The sequence below is a fragment of the Phoenix dactylifera genome, chromosome 1, assembly GCF_009389715.1.
Source record: "Phoenix dactylifera cultivar Barhee BC4 chromosome 1, palm_55x_up_171113_PBpolish2nd_filt_p, whole genome shotgun sequence".
Classification (NCBI taxonomy): Eukaryota; Viridiplantae; Streptophyta; class Magnoliopsida; order Arecales; family Arecaceae; genus Phoenix; species Phoenix dactylifera.
Window position 1 is genome coordinate 15,432,208 of NC_052392.1, and position 21,333 is coordinate 15,453,540.

Genomic DNA, 21,333 nt, shown 5'->3' on the forward strand with positions numbered 1-21,333 from the left:
TGAATGTTTTTTCAGATACTATTGGGTTTTTCTGACATTTGCCATGGGGGATGTTGCATGGTGATATGCTAACTGGAATTTGCATGTCTTTCTTGTTGGCATTCCTCTCCATATGAGAAAGGTTCTGGCCATTTTAGAGGTCAAATCCAAGCGGTAGCTTCTCTATGATGTTTCTGTAAAAGATTAAAAAAGAACAAAGAGAAATGTTTGGTGGTGGTGATTGTGGGGGATATAGTTTAAAGGTTATAATACTCATCATTGGTTACTTGTGATGGCATTCTTTCATCGACCCTATCCTACTTGTATTATTTTGTTTTTGCTGTGCCCATTCTAGCAATATAGAACAGAAATAAAATTTTCAGTTGTTTGGTTGGTTATACTCTAAATATTAGAACAAGAAGTTTCTTTATTAATTTTATCCTTTAGCATTGAGCTAGACCACAACACTTTCTTCTGTAGTCTCTGCACCCTAACTCGAATAGTGCACGATATTTATTTTATGATTTTTATGTTTCTTACGAGTTCAGGTCGCCGAATGCGGGGACTGGTTCTAACATAATCTTAAAAGGCGAGACGAGATCTTTACCGGTGTCTGCACTTCAGATGCCGGAAATAATTGAACACATCGAAGATCTATGCTGGTCCTGCACGCCGGGTGTTGGAAGCCTAGGACTAGTTTAAAATGCGAATGCGCGAAAGACATATATATGTATATACAAATATACTATGTATACCAAATCCGGCAAGCCAAGTACCAGGACTAGTTCAAACATGACACCTGAGATGCATACCAATCCCTGACCTGTAAAGATATATGATCCATCCTCAGGGTTGTGGCAGATCTAGGTAGTGTCATGTTCGACAAATACTCATCTAGATACTGCACCATGCTTTCAATAACTACACCATCCAAACCTTTTGAGTTTTCTGAACTTGAGAAAGAAAAATAGGGTGCCTTTCCCCCAATGTTGAGTACATTCTCAGCATCTGAGAGCACATACCTCAACATACACATTATTTATCCACATGAGACCTTAATACAGGCTTAATGGTACTACTTGCAATGCTGATGTGCTCAACCATTCCAGGGAGGGAACTATGGTTATTATTTGTGGGAATGCTATAAAATTCCATCATCATCAGTAGGTGCAACAGCAGGTAGGTGCTCTGCTGTATTCCCTTACCTGGCAAGTCTTGTTAATATATCCTCAAATTTGGGAACTGGTGCAGAAAAGAAGTGCTCCTTCCATAGAGAGTTGATTGTTGAGGAGTGGCTAAGGAGCTTATCCTACCAAAGGCCCTTATTCCGAGGAACACTCGATAGGACTTCTTGTGGTTTTTAGAGTTCTCCATATGTTGTGGCTAAAGCAGTGCTCTATTGAGCTGTAATTGAGCACAAAGTGCTTTCGAATTCTGGTTTTAAAAAGTGCAACCATCAATAAGGAAAGCAGAGATAGTGTGTAACAACTAAAGGAGCGACGACCCTGCCGTGCTTTTATGGTAGTTCTCTTTTAGAAGCTTTTGAAGTTGTTAGGAATTTTGGAAGACAAGACTCGGACAATCGCATACGAGGTGCCAAGGAATACTAAGCTGGAACCTGGAGTTTGCTTCCTTAGGAATCCAAACACTTACAATACTTCGGCAAAGAGGAGTTGGAAAGCATCTGATGTGGATGTGGGAACTTCCAAGGCAACACCAAACTTTAAGTTTTTATTTTTATTTTTCTTTGGCCTTGATAAGAAAACTACTTAGTATTCTATCAAGGTCAAAGCTCAAAATGTTTGGCTTCCTTTATAGCTCACCAATGATAGAGTGCATTTGCTTACGGCTAATAAAGTGTTAAAATATTTGCAGAAGAATAGAAAAACAAAAAAATTAAAATTAAAAAAAAAATAATTTTATTTCTCTGTTCTATCATATTCGGTACATTTCGGGAGTTATAAATATTCGTATATAGAAAAAATAATATAAGCTAATATAAGATCATGCTAATAAAGAAAAATAATATTCGTTGATATAAGTTGTTATGTGATCCCTAAAATTACATGCGACTGATACAGAATTAACAATAAAAAATAATATGAGTTGGTATAAGTTGTTTTGTAATTTCTAAAATTATACTAACATAAAGAACCTAGAGACAAGTGAGAGATTGTCGCCATCACCATCAAATCTTTCACCCATCAAAATCGATTCAATCTGAGAAGGGCTATCTAACAAGCACCTTATCGGATGGAAACTTGAGTATGGATTTATTAGTAGATTTTGCACCACTACTTTGCCTGAAATGCCCTAAATACAACGGACCCTTGCCGTCGCACCGATCAACCGACGGTTTGCCTGTCATGCCCCAAATACAACGGACCCTTGCCTTCGCACAGATCAACCGACGGTCCAACCGCATCGCGACGGTTGTCACTGGAACTAAGTTGCGTGCGGTCGAGTCCCAACCACACAAGGGGTTGGCTTCCTTCTCACAAGGGGAAACTCTTTCTTACACCAGCCTAAGTTCATGGCCGGACGAGTCGGTTGGATTGTGACACCTCAGTTAAAAAAAAAAAAAAAAAAGGAGTTGATGTTAGTAGGACGAGGGATTGGGGGAATAAATAGCGTTGGCTGGGGGCCTGATCACTCCTTGTCTCCTTCTACTTGGGTGGTATTGTTTGCACCATGGATCTCCCTCATCACTGTTAGCAATATATCTCCTAACTAAATAAATAAATCTATAAATTTAATTAATAAAAATCTTAAAGGAAATAATATACATGCATATCATTCGGCATCCAAATAATTCTATTTTAATACAAAATAAATCTATTCTAGCACAAAATAAATCTATGCATTTAATAAGTTTATATCATAGAATTTCAAATCCTACCAATCTACTAATATTAAATTAAAAATAAAGGTAGAAGAAAGTAGCCTGATTGAAAGCAGGTCGAAGCGCGTAGACGCTGTCCCAAAGAAGTATTTGCCCCCACGTACGGGTCACCCGGCAATCCTTCTCGGAGATACGACGACCCTACAACCTCTTCTTCGGCACGTCTCGGAAGAAGTCAAAGCGAACCCGATCGGACTTGCAGATCCAGCAAAGAACGGAATGAAAAGAACTAAATAAACTGAATAAAAAATGTAAAATAAAATTTGGAAGTGGCTAAGAGGGAGAAGAATTTTTTCAGAATTTTTCCACTATTTTTCTGAAATTTTTCGTACTACTAAAGAGATGAAATGGAGGGGTTTATATAGGGATTTAATCGGGGGCAATATGGTCTTTTCGGCGGACGCGTCCGCGGAAGGCGCGGACGCGTCCGCGCAACGTGTGCCAACGGGCGCACGCGTCCCAATTATTGCAAACGAAAATGCCCGTTGGCGTTTTCGTTTTCAAACGAGCACGCGGCCGCGGCCGCGGCCGTTTCCAAAGCGTAACGCCCGCTGGGCGTTACCCCTTTCTTTTTTTTTCTCTCAAACGCGCACGCGGCCAAATTTCGGGCCGCGTGCGCATTTAAATTTTTCCCAACAATCCCCCACAAAATTTAAATAATTTTAAAATCAAAATAAAATGCTGGATATCTTATATTATGTAATAGGTGTAGGTACCTTTCGGTTTGAACCTTCACTTAGTGACAATTGATTACATCTGTGGAGCCAAGGTGGTCTTAACCTTGAACCTCGGTCCATGGCTCAGATTAAATCAACAGCACACATAATATAGCCCGATCTGGGTTCTAAGCGGGTTGCGCTATTATAGCCATGCGCAGGTATCTTTCATGTGCTTTTTAGGGAATCGCCCATTTCCCATAATCGCGGCCTCACGACTGCACATATAGGTGAGTCCTAATAAGGATGCTAGCAAGGAAGCTCCTGCCTCTTGGGTCTCGGACTCATTAAGAGTTATACAAACGAACTCATCCTACCGCTTGCTTTTATGAGCACTAGCGCCATAGGGATGAGGACAACATAAAATAGTGCTCCTCTTAGTCACACTTCGGTTTGTTTCTACCCATTGAACCTTTTAAGGTTGGGTTCCCACCGTGGTGATCTATCTTTATGGGCTAAGCCCCATCCCCCTCGACGACTCTAGAACCACTGTTCTAGATAAACCTTTTGTAAGCTGATCAGCCAAATTATTTTCTGATTTTACAAAATTCAAGGCAATAACATTATTTTTCAATTTATATCTCAATGATTTATGACGTACTTTTAAGTGCCTGTTCATTTTTACATTGGCATTTTCTTGGTTGCACTTATCTATTGCAGATTTACAGTCACAATGTAAGGAGACAGGTGGTAAAGGTGACTCATCTACAGGAAGGTCTATAAGTAGATCTCTGAGCCACTCAGCCTCAGTGCTAGTAGTGTCTAAAGCTATCAGTTCAGATTCCATGGTACTCCTAGATATTAAGGTTTGTTTGGTGGATTTCCAAGACACAGCAGCACCTCCTAGGAGAAAGACGTATCCTGTGGTGGATTTAACATCTAAGGTATCGCTGATCCAGTTGGCATCACTATAGCCTTCTAGAACAGCAGGAAACCCACTAAAGTGCAAACTATAGGACTTGGTACCCTTAAGATACCTAAGAATTCTCTCTAATGCTGTCCAATGATCTCTATTTGGATTAACAGTATATCTACTAAGTCTATTTACAGCATATGCTATGTCTGGCCTGGTGTAGTTTGTTAGGAATCCTAGTGAGCCTATGATTTGAGCATATAGGCTTTGAAGGACTGGAGTTCCTAAGTTCTTCTTAAGATGAGTAGAGGGATCAAATGGAGTAGAGACAGGCTGACAATCGGAATAATTAAATTTATTAAGTATCTTGTCAACATAATGACTTTGGGATAACTCAATACTTTTTGCACTTCTAATTATTTTGGTATTTAAAATTAAGTCAGCTTGTCCCAAGTCTTTCATATCAAACTTATGACTTAAAAATTGTTTTACTTCATCAATTATCTGAAGATCTGTCCCAAAGATCAGTATATCATCTACATAAAGGCACAAGATCACAAATTTGTGTCCAACTCTCTTATGATATACACATTCGTCTGTGCTATTGATTTCAAATCCAAATGTCATTATGGTTTCATCAAATTTCAAGTGCCATTGCTTGGGTGCTTGTTTAAGACCATAAAGAGATCTGACTAGTCTGCAAACTTTATTTTCTTGGCCTGGGGTTTTAAATCCCTCTGGTTGGTCCATATAAATTTCTTCATTTAAGTCTTCATTTAGAAAAGCTGTCTTAACATCCATCTGATGAATCACTAATCTATGAATGGAGGCTAATGCTATAAGGACCCTAATAGTAGTTATCCTAGCTACAGGTGCATAAACATCAAAGAAATCTACCCCAGGTCTCTGAGTAAAGCCCTTGGCAACTAATCTAGCCTTAAATTTATCTACAGAGCCATCAGGCCTAAGTTTCTTCTTAAAGATCCATTTGCACCCTATAGTTTTACAACCAGGAGGAAGATCGGTCAATTCCCAAGTATGATTTTGGATAATTGACTGCATCTCATTGTCCACAGCTTCTCTCCAAAAAGGTGAATCCAAGGATTTCATTGCGTCCTCAAAGGTAGTTGGAGAGTCCTCTATAAGAAAAGTATAGAAGTCATCTCCAAATGTTTTCTCTACCCTGGATCTCTTACTCCTCCTAGGTTCTGCTTCTACTTCTATTTTTCTTGTCCTTATTCTACTAGAGCTACTAGCTATACCGCTATCTACTCTAGTCTTAAGTGGAAAGGTGTCTTCAAAATATGTTGCATCTCTAGCTTCTATGATAGTGTTGTTACTAATATCATTTACTTCTGAACTTATCACCAGAAATCTATTGGCATTACTATTGGCTGCATAACCTATGAATATGGCATCCACTGTTTTAGGGCCTATTTTCTTTCTCTTAAAATCAGGTATTTTTACTTTTGCCAAGCACCCCCACACTTTTAAATAGCTAAGATTAGGTTTTCTATGTTTCCAAACTTCATATGGGGTTAGATCATTATTTTTAGAGGGAATCCTATTAAGGATATAACAGGCTGAAACAAGAGCTTCCCCCCACAAATTTTCTGGCACTCCTGAGCTTATAAGCATGGAGTTCACCATATCCATTAAAGTCCTATTCTTCCTTTCTGCTACTCCATTTGATTGGGGAGAATAGGGTGCAGTCACTTCATGAATGATTCCATGATCTTCACAGAATTGAGTTATGTCATTTGATGTATATTCACCTCCCCGATCTGATCTAAGAATTTTAATTTTCTTTTCCTGTTGGTTCTCAGCTTCAATCTTAAAAATTTTAAATTTGCTGAGCACCTCATCCTTGGTTTTAATTAGGTAGATGTAACAGAACTTCGATAGATCATCTATAAATGTTACAAAGTATCTGTTACCTCCCCTAGAAGTTCTACCAGAGTCACAAACATCACTATGAATCAACTCTAATAGATCAGAATCCCTATTAACAGATTTAAAAGGCTTCCTAGGGAGTTTGGCTTCTACACAAGTTTGACATTTCTCATGGTTCTTGAGATCACTTTTTGGTATTAGATTTAGGTTCATAAGTTGCTTAATTGAATTATAATTTACATGACCTAATCTACCATGCCAAATAGAAGGAGGCTCTATATTCATAATCAAAGGATTTTCATTTATTGAAGGAGCTATTACATTCAATTTGAACAATCCTTCACTAAGGAATCCTTTTTCCAATAAACATAACACCATGAGAAATTACAACCTTATTGGACTCAAAGACAAGACGAAAGCCTTGCTGGACAAGCAAAGAACCACTAATGAGGTTTCTCCTAACAACTGGAACATGTTGGACGCCGTGCAGTGACAGGACTTTTCCAGAGGTAAGCTTTAAGTCCACACGTCCTACTCCTAACACACGTGCCTCCGAGCTGTTTGCCATGATCACAGCTCCTCCACTTGAGATCTGGTAAGAAGAAAACCAGGAACGATCCGAACAAATATGAATACCAGCTCCGGTATCAATCCACCAATCTAGTGCTTGTAAAGTCATGTTAACTTCAGGAGTGAAGGAAACAGACCTGAAAGCTGTCTCAGAGGAGCCAGCGCCGGAAGTCACCATGTTGACTTGAGCACTGGATGTGTGTGGACCCTTCTTCTTAGATTGAAGAGGTGCAGTCTTCTTATAGAAGCACTGTGGAGACAAATGGTTGGTCCGACCACACACATAACAGAAACGAGCACCACCTTCCTCTTTCTTCTTCTTCTGCTCCTGGGATTGAATAGGCTTCCCATTGTAGTGGTGGTTAGGGTTTCTAGGGTTGTAGGGTTTCTTCTTGAAATTCTTACGGAAGGGTCGGTTCTGATTTTTCTTAGGAGGAGCTTCTACATTATATGCATTATTTTTAGATCCAGTAGAGGTATTATTTCTGAGCCTATGCTGCTCTTCAATCCTAATGGAGTTTAAGACTTGGGTTAGGGTGAGAATTCCTTGGGTATGGCTCAGGGTCTTAGCAAAATCAGACCAGGAAGTAGGTAGTTTGGTTGGACCCGTTATCAACTTCGATCGTACTTTCACCTATGGCTGAGATTAACCCTAATGTGGTGAGCCAGAACCGCATTTGGTTCTGCCACCTCCTAAAGTTATGGCCATCAAATTTTTCAGGTTTGGCACTAAGATGGTCACTAGTGTTTGAGGCCATAGGATCAGGGTTACAGAATAGTGACAGAAACCTGATTGAAATCAAAAAATCTATGTCAAAAGATTGCAGTAATATTTATATTGAACTTTGGATGTCTAATTGATATATCCAAAAAACTAATAGCCAGATCAGCTCCAGATCGGTGGTGGAGCACTAGGCTCACTTAAGTACCAGCCTTTCTTAGGCACGTATGCCTTTTTGACAAGCTTTTCTTAGACACTATTAGTTAGTGGATATAATCACTAGAAATCACACAAATTCAATATTTAAAATAACCTAAATGCAAATTTAAATTAGATATTGTGGATTAACTAATTTCAAAATTTTTCGTTTGAATTTTCCGAATTAGCAATGATTGATTACTAATTTAGTAGTAGCAAATCAATTATTTTAATTGAGATCTAAAATATCAATTTAATGAATTATATATTAGATTTGAATTATTGCCTTATTGAAATAATTGATTACTAATTTTATGGCAAATCAATTATTGTAATTAAGATCTAAAATGTCAATTCAGCGAATTAAAATATTTATTCCTTTATTAGAATAATTTATTGAGATCTAATAAGTCAATTCAATAGATTAACTATTATGTATCAACCAATTTCCGAATTTCCCGTTTGAATGGGATCTGGAAATTACTCCTTGAGAAGTCCAAATGGAGGTATAATAAACCTCTTGGAGGTTAACCAAATTATTAACTCTTTAGAATAATTTATTATTGATGATGTGCTAGCAAAAACAATTATTGCAATTAAAATCTAATATGCCACAATTGCAATAAAGAATTTAATTAATTATATATTACTAACAAAAATAAATACTTCTTTGGATTGTTAGCAATATATCTCCTAACTAAATAAATAAATCTATAAATTCAATTAATAAAAATCTTAAAGGAAATAATATACATGCATATCATTCGGCATCCAAATAATTCTATTTTAATACAAAATAAATCTATTCTAGCACAAAATAAATCTATGCATTTAATAAGTTTATATCATAGAATTTCAAATCCTACCAATCTACTAATATTAAATTAAAATAAAGGTAGAAGAGAGTAGCCTGATTGAAAGCAGGTCGAAGCGCGTAGACGCTGTCCCAAAGAAGTATTTGTCCCCACGTACGGGTCACCCGGCAATCCTTCTCGGAGATACGACGACCCTACAACCTCTTCTTCGGCACGTCTCGGAAGAAGTCAAAGCGAACCCGATCGGACTTGCAGATCCAGCAAAGAACGGAATGAAAAGAACTAAATAAACTGAATAAAAAATATAAAATAAAATTTGGAAGTGGCTAAGAGGGAGAAGAATTTTTCCAGAATTTTTTCACTATTTTTCTGAAATTTTTCGTACTACTAAAGAGATGAAATGGAGGGGTTTATATAGGGATTTAATCGGGGGCAATATGGTCTTTTCGGCGGACGCGTCCGCGCCTTCCGCGGACGTGTCCGCGCAACGTGCGCCAACGGGCGCACGCGTCCCATTTAATGCAAACGAAAACGCCCGTTGGCGTTTTCGTTTTCAAACGCGGCCGTTTCCAAAGCGTAACGCCCGCTGGGCGTTACCCCTTTCTTTTTTTTTTTTCTCTCAAACGCGCACGCGGCCAAATTTCGGGCCGCGTGCACATTTAAATTTTTCCCAACAATCACTCCTCCCAAAGAGCTCAATGGGGCTTTGGATGTTCATATACGAGTAACAAAAGAAATTAAAGTGCCTTGGATGTGGACACTGTTAGTAGCACAAAAGTACTAGAAGGGGAATGTGCGACCAAGCCATCATATGACTGCTATATGGGAGCGAGAATGCTAGTTATGTGTCAGCAGCCATGACACCTATGTGATTCGAACTTTTTTTTCTTCATTAAAGCAGATTGATCATACCTGACGAGTACAGATACACCAAATAAAATTAGAAAACAAAATACTTCAAAGTGCCCAGAGCAACTTTCCATTTTCAACCTACAAAATACTGTCGGAGTGACTGACCACATAAACAGCCATCTAATCCGCAGTTTCATTAGCTCCTCGAATAACATGCTTTGCCATAATTTTTTTTTTTTTTTTCAAAGATGCTCCGGATGACCTTCAAACAGCGATGGAGTGCTGCTTCTTTGAATGTTTGGGTATCGAATCGCCGTCCAATTTCACGTTCTGCGAAGCTGAGTAGGTTCTCGCCCGTGTCTCCTTTGCCGTACCAAGATTACGGCGAGGTACGTTAAGATTCGGCTGTCGCGAAAATGCCGTCGTCTTTGGAACTCGAGGCTACTTTGCACGGCGATAGATCATTGTCGGGTTCGTAAATCTAGATAGTTGTGATTAAGTTGAGGAGTACAAATCGAGGGGGAAAATTGAAAGAGTTTGAGAGCTCCAGAGAACTTTCTGCCAAGTGAGGTTGCTTCATAGGCATCGGGATGAGATTTTATGCACGAACTAAGTTTTCGCTAGTGTTTGAGTTGAGTAATTTTCACATTTCTTTTCTTGTAAATGATTAGCGATGCCTTAAATGAAATAGTTTGCCATTGGTTTTGACTTGTTTTCCCCTTTAACCTTGTCGTTCTTGCCCCGTTAATGTACACCAATTAGGTGATCTGACCTAGCAGGGTACTCGACCCAAACCCGGCGTGCATGTCGGTGTATCCATGACGGCAGGGGTTGTATCTTTCGTGCGAAAGCATTCACCGTGCTATGCATGGATCTATTAGACCATACAATGTCTGCTTAAAAATTTATGCAGATAGATGAATAAAAGAATTTGAAGTGGTTTGATATCTGTGCAAAGCATGATTCAATAGTCAGCATCACCGTAATACCCAATCATCGAGTTCGGTCTTTCTCACAGACCTAGAGGATTGGGCCCAAAAGAAAGAAAAAAAATGCATTACGTGCCGCACACATGATAGGAAGGAAGAGGACTTCCGATGGAAGCCTTCTTCTTTTCGAGTTTGTCGGACATAATCCGACTGCGGGTCGGATTCTAGTTGCAACCGAGCTTTATTTAGAGCTCCCCCCGTCTCTCTTCTACCACATTGGAGAACCCAGGTTCTAATCAAAGCTCGTCGTCGGATTTCTTCGATTTCCTCTCTGAACACTGGCCGCCATTCGCAACATAGTCGCAGCCAATTGCCCTTGAAAACCAGGTAGGGACTCGGCCTTCCTCGAGCTACTCTTTTTCTCTTTCTTCTAGGATATTCGAAACTCTAATTATGGCCGGTGATCACCGAATTTTTAGTAGAAATGGGCGACGCCTTGTTTCTCTATTTCGGTAGGCTAACCCTATTTCTTCTTGTTTTTGGCAAGTTTTGCCACCGACGTTCATTGCTGAGGTCTTCCTTTAATCTTGCACGACGACAAATGGCCAAGGCTAGAGCCCCGATGGGATGTCCTGATTTCCACCATTTAAGGGTTGAAACTCTTGTTTTGAGGCTCGTTTGGTGGCACTATTGGTTGGTTGCTTGTTTCCACTGACTGTTGACTGCTTGTTTGCTGGCTGTGAATCTCTTGACCCCAAGCACCACCTGCAACTAGTCTCTCTCCCCCTCTTTCTTGGTTAGTGAGAGAAGCTTGTTCTCTCTCTCTCTTCTCCATTTTCTTTCTCTTGTTTTTCTCTCCATCTGAACTTTTTCTCTCTACTCCCTCTAAAGGTGTTGGATCTAGTAAGTGACTCCTCTCAATAATTTTGGATCAACCCTAATGAAGGGATTTGATCCATTGTAGTCGGGCGACATACCATCCCCTACCTTGATCCTTTTTGGATGCTATTGATTTAGTCATCTCGAATCTCTATTAGACTACCTGTATGTTAGTTTGACCATGATCAAAAGAATTTTGCCTTGATCGGACTGACTAGGATGTCAGGCACCCTGGTTTGTCAGCCCTATAAGAATGTTAGAATTAAGAATTTTATTTTAAAAATAATTATGATAAAATTTTAATGAAATATAATTTTTGAATATTAGGCTCTAAGAGAGATTTTCAAAATTGATTCAATCTGTTAATTAGATTGCGCTCGCAAGAATAAGTAATGTAAATTTTTCTCTAGATTTGTCAGCAAATTATAAATATTTTTTGAATCGAATTATTCTTGGCTCATAAACTTGATGCATATTGTTTTATTATTATATATATATATATATATCTTTTTCTAAAATATTTTATGATTATTAATCAAATGTATTAGTTTTAATATAGATTATGCTTGATTGATTTCAATGTTGTATGATTTTATGTATCTTACGATTTGAAATACTAAACTTTTTTTTGAGAAATAAAAGAATTTTTATTCGAAATGTATTTAGACTCGTAGTTAGACTGTGTTTTGATATCATGCCAATGGGTACGTTGGTACTTCGATACCTGCTAGTGGGGGTTATATGCTGGCACTTTGATAACCTCTTATTGGGGGTTGTGCGATAACACTTTGAGATAGTCATAGCTCATAGCTGACGAAATGAACTTGATATTTTAAAAGACATTAATTTATGAACAAAATTTAAATTTTAAAATAACTGGATAGTGTTTAGATTTGGTTTTAAATTGATGTACTTTGCATGCTTAATTTTAGTATATTATTATTTTATTGCTAGATTTATCTAACTAAAGTGTCGTTGCTTATTGGACTATTTAGCTCATTATTCTACATTTTGCTATTTTTATAGATTTGAAGAACTAGTTTGACTCGAGAATTTATTATGGTAGAGTGATTAGAGACAAGATTTAGATATCTCTATTTAAACTAGATTTTTGTTAGACTTGATACAAGATTTTATAATAGTATTGGTTTTGTAAGACATTTAATTTTGAATTAGTTATTTAGAATAAAGTTGGAATGTTATTATCTAAATTTATTCCGTTACTTGTTTATGATATCATATTGAAATAACTTGCATGTTCGTAAGAAAAGTTTTCTATGAGTATGCAGTAGTTGTCGCGACCCTTGGCTCGTGATCTCAAGCTACGAGGGTGGTAGTTGCAAAGGAAGATCAATTATTCTTTCGCACAAAAGGAACAATCCGAATCCATCCAAGTGAGGTCCAATATCTTAGGCTCATACCAAACTAGATAATCAAGCATATGTTGGGACCCTAGCTTGCCAGCTCTTTGCTTTACTGTATCTTCCCTCACCAAATTGTTCTATGCTTGGCAGCCAAACTCCAAATTAAGCCAATGATGCAGCGGCGAACTCAAACTAGCATGTTTGAGTTGCAGATCTAGTTAGTCTAAGTTGTATAGGGTTTGCACAACTTGTTGAGGCCATTTATAAAGTGCAATTATGTGGATGAGTCTGGTTGATGAGTCATACTTGATCAAGTTGACAGTGGATTAGGTTGGGGGCCGTCGGTCGATGCAATCCCATCTGGTCCTGTAAATTTGTTTCTTTTTGTTGAATCTTTTGGATCCAAGTTGGATTCATGATCATTAAGTAGTTTATTTGGGGGTAAAAATTAAGTACTTGTCTGATGCAGACAACAGGTGCTGAAGTGCAATATTTACGCAAATCATGACTGATGTTGGCCCTTGAACTAACTAGATCCTTCACGGGTTCATCTCTTGTTGTTTAAGCTGTCCGTTTGCATATGTTTTTCTACGTACATCGCATGCTATCAGAAACATCCTACTTTAATCTCTTATGTGCTCCTGAAATATGTGTTTGTAAAATTGCAGCAGCCTTTTATTGCAGATGCTATATAGCCTAGAACTGATTCATAATAAATGGGAAAAAAAACTGAGATTTTTGGTGAAGCAGTGAGAGCAAAGCTGAAATGGTTATTTACCCAAAAAATAATAATAAAAAAAAATAGAGTAGTGTCTTAAATGGTCGCTAAAATCTCTTTTTTTTTTGAGTTTGTTTTTGCATGAATACTTTTTTTAAAAAATTCAAATTTGCTTGAATACGCTCTTGAAATTTATATTTATTTCTATACCATCATAAAAATACTATTTTTGTACAAATGCCCGTAATATAACGGTTCTTCTAACACCATTAATAAAAATCATATACAATTTTGAAATTACTTTTTTGTTCCTTATTGTGATCGTCTAATAAATATTTCTTTTTGTACATCTAGCTATTAAGAATATTTTAGTTATTTTAATTTGAAACCATTAATTTTTTAAATGCAAAAAATAAAAATAAAAAAGGTTAGAATAGCAAAATAAATGTTTTATGAGGATATATGCAAATGTCAATTTTGATGATATATGCAAAATTCGATATTTAAGAGAGTATCTATGTATTTTATTTTTTTTTCCGAATATAGGTTCCGTAACCCTAAAAAACAAAACTGAGAACACCAGTTTAAAAGCTTCACCGTTACGCTAAAATAAGTATTTAACAATCACAATAATTGGTGAACATCTTTGCTCCGAGGGTGTTGCAGCACCCAAGAAGTTAAACTAAAGTGGGTGGGCCTGTCCTAACCACTCAATCTCCAGGCACCAACTTGTTGGCCATCACAATAGGGCATGATTAATTGGACGGTTGGAAATACTCAATCTAATAAAGTGGGGATTTAACTCCACCCAACAATTTTTCCCACTAATCAAGACATCTCGATCACAGAGTCAAATTTGGAGGCAGTTATCCAATCTGGATATTAACAAAAATATATACTAATTTGCTATTAGATTCATGGTAACAACCAACCGAATATATCTGCACTATTGTAACATAGTAATGTTCTAATGGTGAAAAACATATAGGCGAGTTCTTAGATTTGGGGGGTTGCACACCTTTTACTTCTATATATACACAAGGAGAGTTCTAATGGAGCTTCTTCCTTGGACTAACGCTGAAGCTATTTTTCTATTAATTTCTTATCTTATTTTCTTTCATGGTTTTTTGACCCCTGCAACGTCTGAAGGGCCATCTATGCTGCTAGGAAGAGATTAAGAAACATCAAACATCAAACAAGTACATAATGGATTAATTTGTACTAATTATCCTCCAAACCAGCCAACGGTACCTCTCTTGTATGTTTCTGAAAACTAATCAAAAAAATGGCCACGTATATCCTATCTACGAGGAAAATACAAGCACTTATGTCCCAAGATGAGCTGTCCTTGCTTTGGATTCTGAAGCGGAACATGACAATGTCATACGGGGAGATAAAGATCAGAAGAGTGCGATGCACAGGGAAAGAGCTAAGAATCTGTGAACTGTGACACGTAGTTTCTAGCGTTTGATACATGATCCTGACACATCGTAAGAATTGGAAAGCAAGGCTATTTTGTCTGTTTTGCAAAAGTATTTTGAAATATTTATTATTGATATGAGTCTGAAAACTAGGGCAATCAATTGGTCTCATCTTCCTGACTTGCTCAAGATTCCACCTAGAAAACTTGACCCAACCTAGAATTCAATATTATAATTCAGTATTACCAGCAGAAGAATCTTAAATTCTCTGATTCGCACATATCTAACCTATAATTTTAAACGTTAATGGATATTTTCTTCTTCAAAGCTAACTTTGACTTGGAGAGGGGAAAAGGGTCTAATTTTATGGTACAAAGAAGATTAACTCCACTAGTTTATAGATCCCACCATTCTTAGTAAATTCTTGCCCTTTTCTTTTATATATATATATATATATATATATATATATATATATATATATATATATATATATATTATATATATATATATATATATATATATATATATATATATATATATATATATATATATCAATTAAATGAAATGTAGAGTGAGAAAAGCTTTTATTAAATTAGATCGTAGCCCCCTATGTTTGATTATTTTTGTCACGTGTGTGGGGCATGCTCAACAGTACTACTCGTACATATTGCAGACTTGACACGATCCATCTCAAGTCCTACACAATTATAGCATCCAAATTAGAAGATGTCACGAAACATGACCGAGCTTACAGGCAAGAGATGGCATTTGATTTGGTCTTTATAGACGAATCCTAACTCTGTTGACCTTTCAAACTTTCTCGCGTACCAGAGGGTCTACCCCAAGCCAAGCTCAACCCCAACTTTGACCGCAAATTACCACACGCTTTAGAATCTAACAAGCTTTCATACCCAATTTCCGCCCATCCAAACTGGCCCAATTTATCTTAATCCTCTCATTAAATTAAAGAACTGTCCTCCTCTTCTCTGAACTACTAAACAATTATAACATTATTATTACTCTAACTACCTCATTACTGTTGGCTAATTAAAGCGGGAATCGCAAAACCCCCCCTCCGTGCAGCCAAGCCACTCGGGGGGCCCCGCCCTGTCCTTTGATCTTTCCCAGTTACGGTCACCGCCGGGTGAGCATCACCGCTCCCCCGCTCTTCTAATATTACTTTAACAGAGTCGGTCATTTGGCCTTGTTCTGGTTCCAGCTGTTACTTAAAGCCTCTCTCTCTGTCTCTGGTCTTGGCTTTCGTCTTTGGCTCGTTTTTTTGTTCTCCATTCCACCAGCTATCTCTGCTAGTTTTGGGAATTTTGATAAAAATCACCTAAGCTTGTTTGTTCCTTTCGAGCTTCGAACTCCTACGAATCTGAGAATTTTGGAGGTAATTTGGAAGAGGAAAAGGGAGGCGGAGGAGGAGAGGATGCGGGACCCGATTCCGAGCTGCTTCCGGGGCGGCGCGGCGGGGGGGCCGCCGGCGTCGACGGCGGCCGGGCCGAGCCTGACGACCTCGGTCTACGAGACTCGCCTCGGCCTCGCCGCCCTCTCCTGGTCCCGCACCGTCTTTGGCCTCTCCCTCCGCGCGGACCTTCGGTTCGCCAGCGGCGGATCCGCAGCGGTACCGGAGGAGGAGAACGATGACGACGAAGAGACCTTCCGGTTCCACCTCCGGCCGTGGCTGTTCTGGAAGCGGAGGGGGTCGAAGCGGTTCCACCTCAAGGACTACAGCCCGCACCGGACGGTGGAGTTCTCGTGGGACCTGACGCGGGCACGGTTCCCCGCCGGCGGTGGCCCCGAGCCATCCTCTGGGTACTTCGTCGCCGTGGCGGTGGACGGCGAGATGCTCCTCGTTGCCGGCGATCTCGTCGACGAGGCCTACAGAAAGAGCAAAGCCGCAAAGGGCAATAGCCTTCGGAACCCGATCCTGATCTCGAGAAGGGAGCACGTAGTCTTGCGGGACTCCGGCGGCGGGAGATCGTACAAGACGAGGGCGCTGTTCGGGGGGAAAGAGAGGGAGATCTCGATCGATCTTGGAACAAGGGAGAGGGAGAGGGATGTGGGGATGTTGTTGGGGGTCGACGGGAAAAGACTCCTCCAGGTGCGGCGGCTCCGGTGGAAGTTCCGGGGGAGTGAGCGGGTGGAGGTGGAGGGCGGCGCCCGGATCCAGGTCTCGTGGGACCTCCATAACTGGCTTTTCCAGCCCAAGGACGAGCCCCCCGCCACCGCCTCCACCGCCGCGGCGGCGGCGGCGGAGCTCGGGCACGCCGTATTCGTGTTCCGGTTCGATCGGGAGGCCGGGGAGGAGGGGCATTTCGGGGAAAGAGGGCTTCGGCGGTCCAGCTAGGGCCGTGTGCTGCAAGGGAATCGGGGGTTATTTGGGGAAGAACCGAAATTGGAGCGAGAGCAGCAGCGGCGGGGGCGGGGAGGGGAGGAGGAGCAGGCGGAAGAAGAAAAGTTTGTTGAAGACGAGCTCGTCGTCGTCGTCCTCGTCGGCGTCGTCGGCGAGCAGCTCGACGGTGATGGAATGGGCGAGCCCGGAAGAGGCCGCGCTGCAGAGCGCCGACGGGTTCTCGCTCTTGGTCTACGCCTGGAAGAGCTAGCAGGGAATGACCGGACGGTGGTTTTTTTTTCCTGGCCGTAATATCTCTTTTATTTATAATATTTTGGGCTTTTCTGGTGGATTTCTCTGTTTTATTTTTAATGTAATTTGTGATTTTTCTTTTTTAAAAAAGAAAAATATGCAACTGACTCATTTGTTCATGGATATAGGCATGTTGTTGAATAAAGAAACAAAAGAATGTGGTGAAAACTAGTAAATTTAATGAGAATTGTGACTTCTTTTTGGTAGAAAGTATCCTGACTTCGTTTAGTGAATAAGGGAGTAAATATGATCGATTAGTCCCTGCTCTTCTTAGTCATATGCTATCTTTGTTCCTTCCAATAAACTGGTTCTGAACAGTTATGGCATGTTTAACTGCACTTGGTTGCATGCAATTAGATTGTAGCTTGTTTTCTTGTAGATAGAATAAATGCAGCAGTGCATGGCAATTGGGAAGGTTGGTTAAGGTTTGTTGCCTTGTAGAGGATGAAGAGAGGGATTGTTGGGGTGAGGAAGCCCACGGTCATCCCATCCATGCTCAATTTTCATTGACAAAGAAAATTATTGTTCTATTCTTTTTATTATTTCTAGAATATTGAAGCTAGATGTGATCAGCTTCTCTATCCCTTTCTCTCTGTAAGATGGTGTGAGTTGCCATCTTAAGAGTACGAAAACACCATCATAAATTATTTGTTGATAGGAAATCAGGGTATCCGAACAAATCCTGTTTTCGTACTCAGTAACATGATAAAGTGGTGATAGGAGAGTTGCCATAATTCTGGCCGCATGCAACTTCATCTATATTTACTTTAAAAAAAAAAAAAATTTATAATATCTTTAGTGATCGACTATAAACCTTTTTGAATGGGAGTTGTTGAGCTTGTTTGAAGATGTGGAGGGTTTTAGGTGAGTGTGATCTCACCTACAATAGAGATTCTTTTCGATTGAATAAAAATTTTTTTTACTATATTTCTGAGTCAACATAGTGTCTTTGTCTCGAGGCAACATATTATGTTTAATTATGTGTGATGTTATAATGTTATTGTGTTGAGAAAACAACAACATTTTTCACCATCTTATAAATGTCTTTTTACTTCCTTCCCCTGGTCCATGCACAATTTTGATTCAGTAAGTTTTAAAAATAAATTATGACAAGTAAAAGTCTTCAAAACTTCCATCATCAAACAGTAGGAACTCGATTATTTTCTTCTCCTCCTCCGGGGTGAGGTTGTAAAATCTCATTGTTAGACATCTCCATCGAACCGTTGGATCTCCCCGGAGGGCGCAGGCAATGCACGTGGGTGGTGGGACCCAATCCTTTGCTGCTTCTTGGCGTTTTCTCCTGTTCCTCACGAGAAGAGAGAGAGGGAAAGGAAGAAAGGAAGGGCAGCGAGGTGGGAGTTAGAACCTCTCTCTCCTCTAGATGGCAAAATTTGACCGTTTGACGGGAGGTAACCTTACCGACCCCTTCATCCAGTGTCTCCTCTGAGACCGGGGAGGTAATTAAGAGGACTGGGGAAGAGAGGTGGCAGATCGGATGCAGAGAAGATTCCCAGCCTCCAGGGCTGTCTCTGTCTTCTATTTCTCTGCCACAAGACATACACCCCCCCACTTGTACTCCTCCTTAAAAGATACTATTTTTCTGCAGTCGTTACTCAGAACATTATACGGTAGGACTGGTGAACTATGGACCCATAATGGCTTGTTCAAGCTCCTGTTCCTTTTCCGATATGAGAGCCAAGCTGATGAACTCTAGGTTTTAGGCTTGTCTTTTAAGCAAGCCATTAGGTGTATAATAAATGCGTTTATAGCTCATGCGCTGGTTCTGTACTTGTATACATTAATTAATTAGAGTGTAATTTCATTTATATCTACCTGGGTTGGCTGATCTACTCTAGAGTTGGAAACGTACTCTAGAAGATACAATGTTTGGTTTCCAATGTTCACAAGATTATCAATGTGTCGTTCTCTTCTCTTTGAAGCCTTATTATGGAATATTGAAGGATGCTGGTCGCTTATTATTTCTCTTCTTACCTTTCTCTATTGGTGATATTGGGGGGATGGCTGGATTCGATGTATGTTTGACTTATCAAGATTCAATCCACTGAATTTTATTACATGGTAAATTTAGGTCTACTCAAGTCCAACCAGCCATGTGATTTTTTTTTTATCTCCGTCCCAAAGCACGCATGGAAAATTTTGTGTCAGCAAACCGTGTGCTATTCTTTCTGCCCCGATTGTGAAACCATTCTCTGAGCTTATACAAGACATGATGCATTAGTCTATGTGCTGTTTGAACGATTAGATTGAAAATTTTATTGGATTTGTGTATTAGATCAGTACAACCTCTAAAACCATAAAATTTTAGGCTGGGCTAAGTCTATATTCATAAGCATCTAGAAATAACTTTCTAATTTTCTAAGATAAATCTATAAGACTTTATTCATATAAGTTCCCAAGTTTAATTTTGTTTCAAACCTAATGTAATTTTTATTTTCTCTGAGTAGCTAGCTGAGGAGCAACTTTTAGTTAAAAGTATTGGTTTATTACTTACATTATGCCATTTTTCCGGTTTGCTAACAAATTTATGTATAGGCTTGTCCATCAAAAAGTGGTTCTGTGATAGGCTGAAGAAGGTACTAAATGAGTTATTTCCAATCAAATCTAAATAAACAATTGAAACTAGAGGCTAGATCACATGCTGGATTTGCTATTATTTACAAAAAAAAATGTCCTCCAGTGACCTAGGCTCAAGACCAGGGTCGGGTGGAAGATGGATTCCCATGCACGTGAGTCAACACAGGACAACTTTTGGGAAACTTAGGTCCGATGGAGAGGCAATAGTGACCTTCCGTGGGCTGGAGAAAGTCTAAAGTCCATCCTCGCTTTAATTTTGTTTTCCACAAACACTTGGGTGACCGGTTCAACGTTCCCATACAAGCCCAGCAGACTTTGAACGAAAACTGACAGGAGGGAAGGCAATATGACATTTGACAGAGCGAGAAGTATGAAAAAAGTTTAGGTTAAAATATTTATTAAAATATTATTATTTTATTACGTCACATCTTAAAAATTATATATATATATATATATATATTTATATATAGATTTTATATAAAAAAATAATATAGATTGATATAGGATCATACTAACAAAAAAAAAAATAATACTCATTCGTATAAGTTGTTATATAATTCTTTAAATTATTTTAATAATATCATGACGATAAAAAAAATAATACTGACAGATCATACTAATAAAAAAAATAATGCGAGTGATACATAATCATGCTAATTAAAAAAAAAAAAAAAGACCGATATAGATTGTTACATGAATGGTAGTAGTTTAGATAAATGCTAATAGTATGGTTTTATCTGGATGCAGAGGTTGTGCCAGAAAGACTCTGAAGGCCACCATATTGGACCAGAATTTCTTGTCCTTTGGTTGTCCGGTAGGTGCCCAAGTTGGTCATCCTGATCCAATCTTGAACCGATTGGCAGAGCATACGGACATTAGACCCCACTCATTTATTTGTGTGTCTGTATCGGGTTCGGGTTTGAATTATGTGGGTCAATACGTGTCTTTGAATTGTTTGGTTCGGATTTGATTTAATTTTTCTAGTTTTGAAGTTTTGACGTCATCATCAGGCCGCGAGAGACCTAGGTCTTGGGAGACCTGGATATGCCCAGCTTGATTCAGCAATCTGGTGTATAGCACAATCTATCAGGATCATTGATTTTTGATTGATGATGGATGGCTTGTACATGTTCTTCATCTGATTCATAACTCACATGAGTGCTCAAAATCGACTTGCTTGGGACATTAGCAAAGTCTCCAAGGCCTCCTTTTTTTTTTCCTTTTTTTCTTTTCTTCTTCTTCTTCTTCTTTTTCTTCTTCTTTTCTTTTCTTTTCTTT

General features: G+C 39.0%; 1 pseudogene; it reads left to right on the top strand.

Moving 5' to 3' along the window:
- Positions 1-16,014: 16,014 nt before the first annotated feature.
- On the top strand, positions 16,015-17,670 carry LOC103720353 (annotated as a pseudogene).
- The last annotated feature ends 3,663 nt before the right edge of the window (positions 17,671-21,333 follow it).